At 37.7% G+C, this 14,757-nt stretch overlaps 1 long non-coding RNA gene across 1 annotated transcript; it reads right to left on the reverse strand.

The window, feature by feature from the left end:
* Positions 1 to 8,646: 8,646 nt before the first annotated feature.
* On the reverse strand, positions 8,647 to 9,074 carry LOC121257551. Its single transcript, XR_005939239.1, has 3 exons — positions 8,981 to 9,074; positions 8,822 to 8,895; positions 8,647 to 8,723 (listed from the first exon to the last, which is right to left on the reverse strand). It is a non-coding gene; the product is annotated as an uncharacterized LOC121257551 (long non-coding RNA).
* Between the last annotated feature and the right edge of the window lie 5,683 nt (positions 9,075 to 14,757).

Genomic DNA, 14,757 nt, shown 5'->3' on the forward strand with positions numbered 1-14,757 from the left:
ATAATAAAATGGTCCCTCGTACGATTAAAACTCGTGCCTAGACTTCCATACTCTTCCCCATGGGCCGTGTCCGTCCTTTTCACTCAGTTCATGTGAGGGGGAGGGACATGCATAAAAACTAAAATAAGTCGATGACTCATAAGCATTACTTCATACAGTTAAAATATAACAACATAATTTTCATTCATGCATTCATCATTTGTACATACTATACGTACATGCGTGCGTCCATATGTGCGTTCGTTTGAAAACTTCACTGGACGGGGTTTTATTTGAAAATGGACTTTCTTTTCGTAAAACGTTTCCCCCGTCAGTGCCTTCAATTCTGTAAGAATGCGGTGCATTCTTGCATATGTGCATTCATTCGAAAACATCACTGAACGGGGTTTCCTTTGAAAATGGGCTTTCTCTTCGTAAAACGTTTCCCCCCGTCAGTGCCCTCATTTCTTAAAAGTTCGTAAGTTCGTGCGTTACGTGCATACATGCATACATACATTTTTTCTTATCACTTTCATAGCCCAGTACACACGGTTGCGCCCCGTGTGCTAGGGTTAGCGGTCTTCCTTTGGACCCAGACTCCGCCCATGGCCACGGGTTGGGAATCCCTTTCATAGGGAGCAGCACTGGGTGCACTTCCAATACTACTTACCCGGCATTGTAATCTGCCCATTCATTGGTGCCCTTTCATTCATTCATGTGGCCTTTACGTGTCTTCATACATTTCATGCTTTCATGTCTTTGCTTTGCTTTTCATTCGTTCATGCCAACTCTAAAGAGCTGGAGCTTTCATTCAGTTTTTTCCTTTTCATTTAAGATTCAGTTCATGAGAAAACATTAATTTTTATGAGAAAACATTTCTTTTCATGAGAAAACATCGTTAACAGTTCGTTCATGGAAAACTTCATTTTAAAACATGCATGGGCTTAGGCGTCGGCTTCCGTGGCATCCATAACCGTCACCTTGAATGTCGTCTCTCACCACATCCACGAGCATCACCTCATGGCGCGCGTGAAAGCCTCAGTTCGTAGGATTCGTAAAAGCATCCGTCTTCATGCCTTTCGTGCAATTCATGGATTTTCTCAGAAAATACATACAATAGATACATTGTATAGTCATTCATTCACATGCATACAATTAATACTTTCGTTGTGTAAAAAAGGGCTGCCAAGGAGGGCCGTACATACGTATACCATTAAACACTTAGCATTTTCTTTCGTGTCTTTTCGTAAGGCATCGTGAGGAAAAGCGTTTCGTTTCGTTTCTTTATATTTTAAGAAAGACTCTAGAAGAGTATGAACATAACACTTACCTGGACTCCATGCTACTTGCATATCATGCAGTCCATTCATGTGCATGTCAGATGGCAACCTACATGCATACACATAACCTTAACGTCATTCTCTATCTAATGCATAATCAACTTAAACTAGAAATAGAGCTACACATCACTTGGAACACTCTCTTTATATCCCATGCACTTACGTGCCATTCACTATGCTAACCCTTCAGAATCTACTTATGGTCACTATCTCTTCCAACTCAAGGTCTTGCTTCGAGTGCTCATCCACTGAAGTGAACCCATGATTCACCTTAGGACTAAGACACTAAGACATTCGTCTTACTCTTCTTACTAACCACATTCGACTCATGATTCCAACCAATGGAATCACACATCCCAATCCTAACAATACACCCATCACTATCTTCATGCACCTTAGCCCATACTAAACCCTCATTCCCATCCATAAAAGCTACACGGCTCTAAGCCAACTCTGAGGCTTAAGCACTGTGTAACTGTGCTCAGGACAGACTACCCATTACATATGGTGAATCAGTCTGGCACGTGTCTAACCAGATTACACATGTACCTTACCTCTTTATCACCTAAGATCAACATATGACACGTTGATCACCTGCTCGTAGGGACAAGGGTCATACTCCGATACCAACCTTCTCTTAACCCAGCTAGCATGACTCTTCATGCTACCCGTCCTTTGTGACAATTCATCCCAACACTTAACACGACTAGACTCCTTTCACCATTACACCTTATATCACGTCATATAGCTCGAGACTATACCCAAGCTACACCATGACCTTGTCACGTCACCTAACATCCTGGTACGTCATTTCTTACATCAACCCTTAACTTATCACGAGTACGGTTCCTCACGTACTCCTATCACATCGTGACATCTCGTCACGTTCCTGCTACGCCATTTCTACAATAACTCTTCACCCATCATAAGCCTGACTGTCAGGAACCACGTCACTTCATGATGTTGCCCAGTCATGCTTCCGTTGCGTACTCTTATACTTGTTCTGCTACTTCACGCATATTCCTAACCATAAGTCCATCACGGTGACACTTGTCACTTCAGACTACAAGTTGCACCATAACTACTTTGGGACATCATTCCACAATTCTTTGCGACACGCCACACGAAGTGTCGCTGCCTCGTGGAATACACTTCACGTATATTCCCTTCATACACACTATGCCATATCACCACTATGGCATATCCGTCATATGATGCATCACTCCACCACATAGAGTACACTCCACGTGTACTCCCTTTTCACACGCTACAACCTATCATTATTATGGTGTACTTGCCATATGGTGCATCTCTCTACCACATAGAGTACACTTCTCATGTACTATCTTCGTACACGCCACATCACCATTATAGCATTCCAGCCATATGGTGCATCACTCCACCACATAGAGTACACTTCTCGTGTACTCCCTTAATACATGCCACATCACCATTATGGCATTCCTACCATATGGTGTATCACTCCACTACATAGAGTACACTCCACGTGTACTCTTCCCATTCCACAATACACCAGGAGGGTATATTCTACATATACTCTCCTTATTCCACACTACGCCACGTCACCATTATGGCATACCCGCCATATGGTGCATCACTCCATCACATGGGGTACACTTCTTGTGTACTCCCTTCATACATACTACGACTCATCACCATTATGGCATTCTCGTCATATGGTGCATTACTCCACCACATAGAGTACACTCCACGTGTACTCTCTTTACACACGTTACGCCACATTACCATGATGGCATATCCGCCATATGGTGCGTCACCCCACCACATGGAGTACACTTCACGTGTACTCCATTCACACACCACGCCATACAGAGTACACTCTACGTGTACTCTTCCCATTCCACAATACGCCAGGAGAGTACATTCTACATATACTCTCATTATTCCACACTACGCCACACACAGGGTACACTTAGCGTGTACTGTTCCCATTTCCACATGCCACGTCATCAATACAACACATACTCCGCAACCACACTACACCGCACCGTCCACAACACTGCACAGCACAATCCCCAACTACGCTCCACACTTTACAGCGCACTACACAGATAAGCCCAACACTTTACTACACAGAATGCCTAACACTTCACTACACGACAAGGAGCGTAACACGGCTGATCTAGCTATGAACAGTGGCTGTCCATCACGTGCAGTGGTTACCGACTACATAAAGTGGTGGGTTGGACCTAGGGTTTGGCTAAGGGAGTTGCTGGTGGAGCCGTGGAGGCTCAGAGGTGGTGGCACGGTGATGGTGGGAGGAATGGCCTTGTGAGAGGGGGAGAAGCCCGTGAGAGAGTGAGAGAGAGTGTGCATGGGTGGCAGATCGGGGTTATGGGTGGTTCGGATGTGTTGGTGGTGGCTCGAGGAGGCTGAAGGTGGTGGTTACACGCCGTGGGTGGCGGCGCATGGCGGTGGAGGGTGTGAAACCCGTGCGTGGAAGAGAGGCTATGGGCCTCGGGTCACGTGGAGGAGAAAGGGGAAGGGGAGGGGAGGTCCATGGTGGTGCTTGGTGGCTGTGGGTGTCACGTACGGTGGGGAAATGGGTTAAAACCCGTGTGTTAGACCCATTTCGGGAAGAGAGGGAGAGAGCTGCCATGAGGGATTAGGTTCGGTGCGGTTGTTGCCGATGGTGGCTGGAAGTGTGCTGGTGGCCAGCGGCGTTGTGCGTCGCGCATGGTGAAATAGTGCATGAGGGCTGTGTGCATGCGTGGGGAAGGTGGCCGCACAACGGGGGTTGGCTTTGCCAATGAGGGGTCGTCGGCGTGAGAGGAGGTGGACGGTGGTAGAGGTGAGACCTGCCGGTGCACGGTGACGTCGGGCTGTGAGGTGGAGTCTTCGGCGAGAAGGGCTGCGTACAACATAAGCCGAAGGAGAGAGGGAGGAGAGAGAGAGAGCTGGGGAAAAGTGAGGGAGAAAGAGAGGGGTCTGAGTATTTAATCCAGTCCATTCGTCTGGGGATCCTTAAAATGATCTAACAGTGAGAGATTAAAGGGTACGTTTGGTTACTAAATACCTCTAAACTCATCTCAACTCATCATTACAATTTTTTCAAATTCCAACACAAAATATAATAAACAATTCAACTTTGTCAAATTCTAAAATAATAATAATATTAAAAAATAATATTCTAACAATATTTTATCATCTCAACTCAACTCAACTCAACTCACTTCAACATCCAAACGCAACCTAAAACACTAATTTGAAAATGCATAAACATTAACTTAATTAAAAGCACTTAGAGGAATTAAGGTAGAATATTATTTAAACTAATTTTAGTTTATAAAATAATATTATTCATCATTAATAAATGATGAAATCTTATTTAATATATTTGAAAGGATAAAACCATTTAATTAATTAAAGCTTTCAACATAATTTAAATCTCATACTATTTTAAATAACTGAAATCATTTTAATAATTAATATTGAAATGATTTCCAACAATTATAATATTTTTGGACCTCTTCAAGAATATTATAATTGCAGTATTAAAATCAACTTAATTCAATAATGCTGGAAATACCTCACATAATTATTTCCAGTACATTTAAAACACTAGGCGTGCTTTAGAAGTCACCTAATATCTTGAGAGACACGCCATCAAGGTTCGGCACACATGATGAGGCTAGCAGTCGCTAGATGGAAGGGGCAGACAATCCACATAATCTCTGCCCTCGGGATTTGCTTAAGTCATAAAGAGGGAACGTACGTCAGAAAGAGAGAAGCGTACGTAAGAAAGAAGGAGTAAGGTATTACGACGGCCTCAACCATGGCCACGACTACGGAAATTATTGTTGGAGAAGCGACCGCGGTGACCATTGTGACGATTGCTGTGAGAAACTCCTTTATTTGTTGCTAGATTGGCAGAGGCTACTGCCATGTCGACAACGGAGGTCTGCTGCTCAAGGCGCGCCTCATAAGTTAATAAGTGGCCAAAGACATCATCAAGTGTCATAGGATCAACCCTGTTGTAATTGATGTAATAAGGGGATCATAGGCAATGTCGAGTCCAGTTGGGAGGTAGGAAACAATCTCACATTCCTCCAAAGGTTTGCCAATTGCGGCAAGAGTGTCAGATAGGGTCTTTGCCTTCTAAAAATAATCTGTGATTGTGGAGTCACCTTTTTTAAAAGTAGAAAGTTGGAACCTGATTCTTGTGATTCGAGCTTGAGAGTGGGCAGAGAACATTCGCTGCAGTGCCAACCAAACTTCACGAGATGTTTAGAGGCCGACAAATTGAGTCAGTACCCGTTCAGATAATGAGGACACCAGCAAACTGAGAATCACTTGATCTTGTTGGAACGACCTTGTAAAGGCTGGATTAGGTAGTGAGATACCCCCAACATCTGGCAAGTAGGATGACGGAGGAAGAATACTTCCATCAATGAAACCAAAGAGTTGTTGCCCACATAGATATGGCACAATCTAATCCTTCCATAGTAAATAGTTATCCTTGCTGAGTCTTATAGTAATAAAATTTCAGAGATTTAAAGGAGAATATAATTGTGGAGGAAGACTAGATGGTGAAGCCATAGAGGAAGAATGGGAGGAGGGTGAGGAATCGGATGCCATGGATCACAGACGTTGGTCTTTAATGGCTCTTGATACCATAAAAGGATAAATAAAAGGCATGGTTTTTGGATGAATAAATCAGATCTCCATACTGTGTATATGGAGACGTGCTGATTTATATATGTAGCTGCTTTAGTGTACATAGTTGAGTACAATACAAATACCCAAAACTTATCAGTTATTTACATTGTTGTTATCTATATCTTTATCAGTAATTAAGTCAGCTACAGATTGTATATCACTAGAAGTCTTATCGGGTGGTGTAATCTTTATCTTGTCTTTGACATCTTCTAGGTCTCTGTTTCTTACAATAACAAATTTCAGGATTTCAAGATTTCAAGGCATTTCTAAGGTCTAAAGAAACTTTTTCTATCGAATTTCTTTTGGGACGTTACAGTAGGTATGGTACAAACCAATCCTGTCTCATCACTCTTTAATATCTATTTTATCACATATTTCTTCCATTTGCCACTATCTACATCGATAAACTCTTTGGCTTTTGAGTCTTCATTTAGAATCTTCACTGGGATTGAATGTAGTAAGTTGAGGGAGTTGGAATTTATCGAACTAGTTAAAGCTCTTAATCATGATTCAGAATTTATTTCACAGTCCTCTCCTCTCCTTTACCTACTATGAAATAAATGCTAGTTAATAATTTAAGTTACAAAATATATTAAGAGAATAAGATGAGATGGCTTGATTCGTAACAAAGAATATGTTTAAGCTTTTATAAATAAACTAGGATACGTGGAAAATCATTCAATTCTTAAAAATTACAGAGATGGTGGTGTAGGATGGGACTTGGCCTAGAGAGGTAAGATTGAGGCCTAGACATTTTATGACATAGGGGTGAAAATCGACCATATCGGCTCGATTTTTGACAAAAATCGTCACCGATCAATGGAGGGGATTTTCATGGAAGAACCAATCGGACTGGCCAATAGGGAAGAGAAATACTGGCCATACCGATTTCGGCGGTTCTCGGTCAGTTCTCGATCCCCCTAGCGGTGAGGGTTTTCTGAGAGAGTAGAGAGAGAAAGTGTTGCAGTTTGAGAGAGAATGAGGGAAATCGGAGAAGAGGATAGGAGGGGAAGAAGACGAGCTCAAATTGAAATGACACCATTTGGTTTAAAATCAAACGGCATCGTTTCACTTATATATATATATATATATTTTTTGTATACTTTAAGTCTAAAACAACGCGGTTTCACTTAAACTTAAGTGGAATAGCTTCGTTTTAACTAAGATATATATATATATAATATTTATTTAATCAGCCAATTTAGCGGTTTGAACTAGGTTCAAGTTGGAACCGAACCAACCGACGTCGATTTTAAGGAAGTTTTACTGCCGTCTGACCAGTTCCGTGCACTGGTGGTCGATCTGCACCGGTGCCGGCCGGTTTGGTCGGTTGTTGTACAACCCTATTATGACATGCTTAGTTATATGATTTGAGTTTAATAAGCTATTTTTTTAAGTACATAAAGTTTGATTGATTTTAATAAGTGTTTCCACATACATTCTTTTAGATTTTAAGTATTTTAATGAATAATTATTTTGTTTATTTTATGAAATCTTTTGTATCTAATGCTCTCACAAGAAGAAGAATAATTTTTTTTAAAGTCAAACTTTTAAAATTTTAATATGAAATTATTATTGATTTGTAATTGAAATATAATTCAAATCTAAATTCAAATTCTCGGGTAGAAATTGGACATTAAATATTTGTCCAAAATTTGATGGTATCATGTGAGAGATTTACTTGAAAACTCGGGCAAAAACTTGGTAGGTTGTTTTTTGATAGAAAAAATAAAAGAAATTCAAATGGAAAAGAGTGGAGCGAGAAAAACTTTAGGCTATAATTTTATTATTTTTAAGTGTGGTTGAATATACTTTTTAGTTGCCACCATTTCTGGTGCCAGAGTGGTGGCAGCCACACTAGTTCGGCACCACCAACAGTGGCGGAACTAGATATTTTTATGTGGGGCGACAACTTTTTTAGCGTGTAATAATTATGTAAAATAAAAATAAATAAATCTAAAGTTTAATTCTACAGTAAATCATACAATCATATTTATATATAAAAGTTACATCTCAGTAAAATCATCTTTAAAGAGAACTTTCGTTTTGAATAAAAAAATTTATGACTTGCCATATATATGTAGAAATAAGATTTAAATTTTTTGTGATAGTCTTCCATAAGACTGTTCATCCGGGTATACCCGGCCAGGAACCCGGGCTTCAAACCTGGGCCGGGTTTCGGCCCGAATACACCCGGGTTATGACCCGGGACAGAACCCAGATGAACCTGAGTTTCTACAACCCGAAAATCTGGGTTCGGCCAGCTTCAACCTGGGTTTTTTTTTTTTTTAATTAAAGCCTAATAAAGCTCAAAAAGTTTTTTTTTTTTAATCTAAAAGCCTATGTTACTGAAAAATTGGTAATATATATATTAATTTGAGATTAGATGATCATGTACATGTAATATATTCCATATTCCAGTATGATAATACTACTGTTAAAAATGATCGATCAAGTAGTAGTACTTCTTACCTCTACTAGTTCTAGCATTCCATGGCCATGCATTATCATGTAAAATGCATGCAATAATGTAATTCACTACATAGTAAATTAAATTACATTACATTACAAAATACAAAATTATAATATATGAAAATTACAAAATGCTTCAATTGAAAGTTTGAAACTGCCATCTATTCAGCTGCTTTTGTGTCCTTCAAGTGTTTACTAATTGCGTCAGCACGTCATGAGAAACTAGATAACCTGATAAAACAAAATTTTTACTAATTACAAAATATAAATTGCTATGATCATCATACAAATAAAAGAGTTGGCTGATTATGCAAGGAAAAAGTACTTACTCTAAATTTTTTTCAGCATCAATGGGAAGAGAGACGCACAGCATCCTCTGTTGAAAATGAAGCTAGATGATCATCTAAAAAAATATTAAAAAATGAGTTAGATAGATAATAAACCGAGATAGATAGATATTAAAAAAATATTTCAAGTTTCAAACTTACCTTCAAGGTCCATCGACTGTACGTATTCTTCCAATTCCCGAATGTCAACAGGTTTGGTCTTTAACCAATTTTGGGTGCAAATGAGGGCTTCGACAGTTTTCGGAGACAATGAACTTCTAAAAGGATCCAATATTCGTCCTCCAGTACTGAATGCAGACTCTGAGGCAACAGTAGAAATGAGGGTGGTTAACACATCACGTGCTACCTCATCAAGGACAGGATAATTGGCGGCATTAACTCTCCACCAATCTAAGATAACAAAACCGAGCGAGTTATTTACACACGCCTAAGACAAATACTTCTCTAGCTCCGATCTAAACGCCATAACACCCTGCTCCTCAAGGAATTTGGTGAACATGATCTGAAATTTAGTCGGAGGTGGTGTTGGCTCATTAGAACTCGCCCCACTAGTAGTGTTTGGCCTCCCTTGAGCCACATTAGAACTCCCTCCACTAGCCACACGAAATGTGTTATACTGCTCGATCAAGCGGCCTAAAAGGAGTTTAACCTTGTCCTCTATCTTATCCACCAACTCATACCCTTTGCACTTTTGCAACCAAAACTTCATTGCCATCATTTTGTATCGTGGATCAAGCACAAAAGCGACATATATCATTAAGTTAAACCTATTTGTGCTACCCCAATACTTGTCATACTTACTTCTTATATTTATGCCCATAGTACAAGTGATAATATCACTACTCAAGCACATATCATTTAATACATCTTCAATTGTGAAAAGTTACTCAAAATATACATTAGCAGTCACATACAAAGAACCAGAAATGTTCAATGTAACATCATAAAAAATTTTCAGGAACTCTACAAAAATCCGTGCATTTTTCCAATCATTACTAGTGGGGTTCACAAAATGTTCATCCACAAAAACAAATTGATCAAATGCTTGTTTATGTTTTTCACCAGTACTCAACATCAAATATGTGGAGTTCCATCTAGTAGGAACATCTAAGCAAATCATTCTCCCAATGATCTTTTCCTTTGCCGCACAAACCTTGAACTTCGCAAATCTTGACGGCAAAGATTTCACATACCTGACGGCATCCCTAATCTTTGTTACAAATTCATAAACATCCTTCAAGCTGTCCATAACAATCAGATTCAATATATGGGCAGCACACCGCATGTGAAGAAATTCACCACCCAATATAGTACAATCATTGTCTTTTATTCTCCTCCTCATGTAATCAATAGCAACATCATTTGAGAAGGCATTGTCAACTGTGATGGTCAAAATTTTATCAACACCCCATTCATGCAATCCTAAGTCTAACACCCTCCCAATAGTTTCTCCCCTATGGTCAGAAATTTGGCAAAACTTAAGTATTTTTTTATGCAATCTCCAATTGCAATCAATAAAATGTGTGGTAATGCACATGTAGTTCATATTTTGCACCGACGTCCAGGTATCAGCGGTAAGACAGATTCTTTGGCCATCCAACAATTTCTTTAATTGTATCTTCTCTTCATTATACAATTTAATACAATCCATTTTTAAAGTGATTCGTGATGGCAAAGTAAATCGAGACTCTAAATCAGTCACGAACTCAACAAACCCTTCATGCTCCACTAGCCTAAAAGGCAATTCACACCTAATAAAAAACTTAGCAGTTGACACCCTAAGTTTTTCTGCATCATACTTCACTATACCTTGTGGGCTACACACTCTTATCTCTGCATCCTTCTTAACACTAGATTGACTTTTCCCAACTCCTTTAAGTCTAAGAATGGAAGTTTCACATGCATTCTGGAGGTGATGTAGCATAGATGAAGTGTCATTCTTGTAGTGGCAACTATATAGCTTAGCGCAATAATTGCACTTAACTTTTGGGTTATCGTGGTCAATAAGTTGCACTTTAGTAAAGTGTTCCCAAACCACCGATTGGTTACTAGGTATTTTTTTTTTATTTCTTGGGTAAGGTGGGATGGAATGGGTAGTCTATTGTGTATATGTGGATGAATGAGTTGGAAGACTCCCATGCTCCTCCATATCCACTGGAATAGACGAGGAGTCACCACCAACCCCTTGGGTCGTACCAATATTACAACTCACAGAATCTTCTTCCATCTGTTATTGAGTAATAAAAAACACCAAATACAATATAATAAATAATTAAACACTAATATAATCTGGATTATTCTAATGATTAACACTCAACATAATGAACTCAACAAACAACATATATATTGTTTTTCATTCAATATATAATCTTCCAGGAGATCAGAAAACACAAGCAAGCCACTAGAAAGTGAAAGGAATTGAAGCCTTATGACGTATGATGTACACGTATCTATCTCAGAAGTAGTTGCATAAAACGGGGTACACCAACCAGTATATATACAGATAATAGACCTTACTCATGTATTTCCTGTAGTCTATACTATCCACTATTAGCATTAAATGTGCTGTCCCTTTTTCTACTCCAAATTTAAACTCCAACCAAATGATAATGATCATGCATGTTGGCATATAAGCGCAGAGAGAGAGAGAGAGAGAGAGAGAGAGAGTTTGTAAGACTTGCATGCATGCCTCTTTCTTAAGGAACAATTAACATTGTTAGAGACCTAACCAGTTTAGAGGAATGAAAGGGTAATTTAAAATTCTCATCAGTTAAGGCAAACCACAGATAGATCAACATTTAAATTATATAATTGTTTTGGAAAGGAGGTCAATAAACTACTATTTGAAGTGAGTTATGACTTAATGAGCAGAAGGTGGCTTGCCTGGAAAGAGGAGTTTATGGTGGTATTTCCACTATCTTTTTTTTTTTTAATTTCTTTGAAATTAAGATCTTTCTATTACTAGTACTATATGTACGTACAGTCTGATTAAGGTCAATGCCCATATGCCTTCTGATTTGCCATTCCTATGCTGAATTCTTATCCTTTTCATGATTTGTTTAATTACTTGGGGTACTGTAGAAAAGATGATCCAACAGCTGAGCATGATGGAGGCTCCACATAGATAATTACATACAAAACCTTTTCATGCTTCCTGATCAATAATTATATACAAAAGCCTGATATAAAAAGATAATCATATTTCTAACCAATAATATCAGAAAATATATTTTTTTGAATCCAATAACATCAGACTTCATATTCCAGTTTTTATTTATTTTTAATCGAAATTGATGAATATTGACCGCATCTAAGTTCCAAACTGCATATCCAATATCCAATAACATCAGACTTCATTTTCCAGTTTCCATATTCCTCCTGTTAGTGTTAAAATTAGGCATGTATGATGGGAGATTAAAATTGCTGATTATGAGGTTTAAAAACTAACATTATTTGCATAGCCATACATGTTTGTAAGACCTGCAGAAAGCATGAAGCCCAAGCTCAATATTAACCCTTCACCTCAACAAGTCTACTGTCATGATGACCTTTAGTGAGTTCTGGTTCTTTTTTTTTTTTTTTTTCAAATTTATGAGGTGCTCTAAGTTTTGAAACTTCATTGGAAAGTTCACGGCTTCAATCCCAGATATATGAGGTCTATTATAGAAGTCTATTGGGCCCAAGGATATATGTATAAAATCTATAGAAACAGGGATTATAACATTCAAATTTTCCAGTAACAAATGTAATGTACATATCTGTCAATCTCTGAAAGAAGAAAAAAAATCAATCACCTACACAATCAACACCCAAACCCAAATTAGACTCACAAAAAAATTCAAAAATCCAAACCCAAAAATCCAATGGAGAGAGAGAGAGGGAGATAGAGAGAGAGATAGCAGACTTACGGGTCACGACGGAGGCAGGGACTTAGGGAAAGGCCGACGGCGACGGAGATGCGGTAGCGACGAAGAGACACGAACTTAGGGTTTCTTGCAAGCGTACGAGAGAGAGAGTGAGAGAGACGGATTCTGGGGGGGGGGGTTTCCTTAGGAGGCGTAAAGACCCGGGTACCGGGTTTAAAACTCGATACCCGGGTTTGTAACCCGTATCCGGGCAGGAAAGGTCTGGATTTTTTAACCCGGATTTCGGCCCGAAACCCAGAACCAGATCCCAATTTTTCGAGTTTCGGACCGGGCCAGGAAAAAACCCGGCCCAATTGAACAGTCTTAGTCTTCCATGCAATAATATTTATTCATTATCATTTTTGTAAAGACATTTTTAAAAAGTTTGTTTCTGAATAGAAACTAATAGGTGATTTCATTAACTCATCTTTCATTTTAGTACATAAGTTAGTTTACTCAAGTTTTATTTAAAATCTGGATATTTTAGTACCACATTCAGTATATAATGTTACAATTGAGGCATCAAATAAATTTTTTCTTGTTTAATGAAATCAAAAGGACTAAAGTTCTCAACTATTTTTTCATACAAAATGTCAACCTTAAATAATCCTTCTAGTGTTTATTTCATTTTGTATTCCATATTAACAAGTTTAGAATACTACAATCAAGAAGTTTAGAGTCCATATTAATAAATTATTTATTCTCATACATTTAATTTTGGTTTTAACCTTTTTTTAGAATTTACCCATCAAATTAAAAGAGTTGTTAAGGGTAAGAGATTAATTTTGAAGGGACCCCAATATAGTAAATACATGATAGATAGAAATTAAAATTTTTTGGACCATATAATGTGCTAGTGGGCCGACCATGCTAGGACAAATTTGTATTTTTTTAAATATTTTTAAGAGTATTTTTTTTACAATCCTTAATCATTAAGTAAAAATTAAAAAAAAAATATACAATTTTATTAATAGTGATTTCCTTAATCACTAAGTAAAAAAATAAAATTAAAAAAATTAAAATACTCTAGTAGTAAATTTGAGCAGCAACATTCAGGCCGGAGCCAACTAGCTGTTTTCATTAACAAAAAGAAAACAAAAAAACAAAAAGAAAATACTAAAAAAAAAAAGGAAAATAGATATTTCTGTGCATGTGAAGTCCTCGTTGCCTAAGTTTTCACTTTTCCCTATAGATTTATTCTCAGTTTCATCATTATTCTTTTTTGATCCTACCCATTGGGAGCAAGAACTGAAGAAAATAGATTATTTCCACGAGACGCGTCCACAAATGAATTTGATCGAAAAAAGTAAATTTGTTATTATTTATTTTTTTGCATTTTTGTAATATATATTTTTTATATTTTTAAATATATATTTTTTTTAAAAAATTCATAACATTATTTAAAAATATTTTCTTAATCATTAAGTAAAAATAAAAATAAAAATTAATGGCTGCTTTCGGTGCCTTCATCGGTGGATTAAGCATCTAGAAGCGTCACCAACGCGTTAAGTTTTAATTGCCAAAGAAGGCTTAGAAAGTCCGAGTGTCCAATCGTTTTCCCAGATTTGGGACATCAAACAACATTTGTCATTCGTGAACTTGGTATACAAGTGTTATAAATCTATTATATTTTGTTGAAGAAAAATCTTATATTATCTAAATATGTTTATAAAGAATTAATAATTCTCTCTTGTAGAATCAATTTTATGAGATGGATTAGGTTTATAAATTTCTTTATGGTATCATAACCTACCACATGACCAATGAAAGTCCACATTACTTATTCCGTGACAAGGACTAAGAAAAATAGTGAACTACACGTCAGTTAGGATGTTGAAGAATAATCTCACATTGCAAATAGATAAAGTTTTGAGCATATTTATAAAGAATAAATAATTTTTTTTGTAAAATTAATTTTATGGGATGATTTACACTCATAAATTTCTTAGATTCGTCGATGCTCTTTCCCTTAGAATGCAATCACATGCTGCCACTTGTCACTTAGAGTGAGGT

This window comes from Juglans microcarpa x Juglans regia, chromosome 3S (assembly GCF_004785595.1).
Source record: "Juglans microcarpa x Juglans regia isolate MS1-56 chromosome 3S, Jm3101_v1.0, whole genome shotgun sequence".
In the NCBI taxonomy this organism is placed as follows: domain Eukaryota; kingdom Viridiplantae; phylum Streptophyta; class Magnoliopsida; order Fagales; family Juglandaceae; genus Juglans; species Juglans microcarpa x Juglans regia.